Source organism: Trypanosoma equiperdum (genome assembly GCF_001457755.1).
Source record: "Trypanosoma equiperdum strain OVI genome assembly, contig: ctg_1684, whole genome shotgun sequence".
NCBI classification, from domain to species: Eukaryota; Euglenozoa; class Kinetoplastea; order Trypanosomatida; family Trypanosomatidae; genus Trypanosoma; species Trypanosoma equiperdum.
In genome coordinates, this window is record NW_027123709.1 from 4,933 (window position 1) to 7,635 (window position 2,703).

Below are 2,703 nucleotides of genomic sequence, written 5' to 3' on the forward strand. Positions count from 1 at the left end.
TGCATTTATTTGTATGGCCAAATTTACCATAATAAAAGTAATAATTCTCTAAATTTCAATGCCGCTAACGATGATGGCGGTGGTAAACTGTTTGTTTTTGTTTTCACACGCTTTTGTGGGAGAAGGGGAAGCGAAAAACGAAAAAAAGAGGAGAAATAGAGAAAAAGCGAGAGAGAGAGAGAAACGACACAAGAGGAAAGAAAAGAAAAAAAGCAAGTGTGAATGACTTTGTGCATGCACCTTTTGTATATGTATATGTGACTTACTGATTAATTGAAAGGGAAAGGACTTATGATAACGGGAAGTAGTTGAAAGGAACTTATGTTGCGCAGCATTGCTGTAAGAAATCCCACACACAAAAGAGGGAAGAAGGGGGTAAAAGTAAAAGAGAAAGAGAGAAAAAGGAAAAAGAGACAACCCACTCAAATGTTTATTTATTTAGCCTTTTCAAAGGAAGCACAAACAGAGATCACACATATACATGCATATATACATATATATATGTGTGTGTGTGTGTGTGTGTGTGTGTGTACGCGTTTGTATGCACTCGGTCAATGCCTTCCTTCCCCTTTGATGATGATTTTGTCGTAACGCTGTTGTTGTTGTTCTTTCTTTTTATTTTATTTTCTTTTTTTTTCCCCCCCCCCTTCTTTTTCTCTGTTAAGTTTATCCTTTTTCTCCTCTTCTCTTCTCTTGTCTTGTCGTGTCGTGTCGTGGCCATTCAATTACTCGTTGTCGCGTGAATTATATTAATTTCCCAACGGCATTTTACGTTGGTGGTGGTGGTGGTGTTTTCGTTTTTACTTTTTGATTTTAGTTGTTGGATTTTTTCTTTTTTTTTTTGCGTTTACTTCTTCCTATACTTTCAGTTTCTTCAAGCCACGATTGGGAATCGCGAGCTTATCTCCGCACACATACACATGTACACACACATCTTTATTATATATAAATATATTTATTTATGTTCACATATACTTACATGATTGTGAGAGCTTCTACTGATATGCATTGAGATGTGTGAAGGGCGTTTTTCCATTTTACGCATTCTTTATTGTTCTTGTTGCATATTTTTGTATATATGTTTATATATATTTATATATATATATATTTATATGTATACATGTATTTATATGATAAATGCGTATGTGTATGTGTGTGTGTGTGTGTGTTTTTTTTTTAAAGAAGAAGAAAGAAGAAAGAAAGAAAATTTGTTTAGTTTTGTTTCTTTTTCTTTCTCTCTTCTATCTTGTATTTGCTCGTCCGTTTTGCAATTGATCGTATCTTTTTCCCCCTCTTTTTTGTTTTATTTGATTTTGTCCTTTTTTTTTTTTTCTTTTTTGTTGGTTGTTTGTTTGTTACTTTGTTTTACACTAATCCCTCCTTCCCTCCTCATTCCATATCTCTTCATCGTTGTCCTTTCCGTTTCATTTCGTTTAGCTTCGTTTTATTTTGTTTTTGTATTTAATTTACTTTTGTTGTTTTATTTTGTTCAATGGGAAAATAAAATGAAATAATTTTTTTTTAAAAAAAAAAAGAAGAGAGAATAGAGCTTTGTTTTTTGTTTTGTTTGAAATGCTCGGTCTCATCATACCTTTACATGAAATTATATAAAAATTATTTATATTTATATTTTCCTACGACTAATCCTTCTTCCTTTTTGTTTGTGCATGTGCGTGTTTGTGTTTTATTCTTGCTTTCATCTTTTATTTAATTTTATTGTTGTTTTTGTGCTTTTTTTAAAAAAAAAATATTTTCTTTCGTTTCGTGTCGTTGGGTGAAGGCAAATTAAATTATTAAATTGAGGAGTGGGTGGAAAAAAAAAGGGGGGGAAAAAAGCACAAAAAGCGAAGGAAATTATATTTTTAAAGGGAAAAAAAATCAAAAGTCAAGTGAGGGCAACAACAACATGCAGAACCAAATAAAACAAAAACATATGATTTTGTTTTATTTAAATTACTCTTTTATTTTTGTGCTTGTTTTTTAATTTCCAACTCTCCCACACACACACCCCTCCTTTTTTTTTCTTTTTTTTTTTTCCTTCACTCACAAAACACTTTTTTTTCTCTTGAAAGAAAAAAATAAAAAGAAAGCAAACAACACAAATAAAATTACTAAAAAGTGAATGAAATAAAATAAAATTTAAAAAATATATAAAACACACTCGCCGTCACGTCATGTCATGTCATGTCACACTTCAAGTTCTTTTTTTTTCTTTTTTCCGTGTCTCCAAGAACATAATCATTTCATTTTACTTCGAAGTGGAGGTGGTGGTGGTGGTTTTGTTACGAATCTCGTTTCTGCTGCCATTTATTTTATTACTTCTCCCCCTTTATTATTATTACTATTATTGTTCTGAATGGGGAAACAAACAAACAAAAAGAAAAGAAAAGAGAAGAGAAGAGAAAAAAAGGAGGGGAAACTTCATTGGATGCGCACCATTACGAGTGGAAAATAAAAATAAAAATAAACAAATGCAGTGATGAATGAAATCATATGCATTTGTTTGTTGTGTTGTGTTGTGTTGTGTTTATCTTCGGGATGTGGGAAAATTAAATTTAAAAAAGGGAAAAGAGAAGAAAATATGTGTGTGGAACAATGACAGAGAGAGGGGAAAAAAAAAAATAAAGACAAGTTTAAGTTCTTTTTTTAAAAAAGAAAAAAAAGAAAAAGAAAGTCGGGAGCGCAAATTTGTTGTATTTTGTG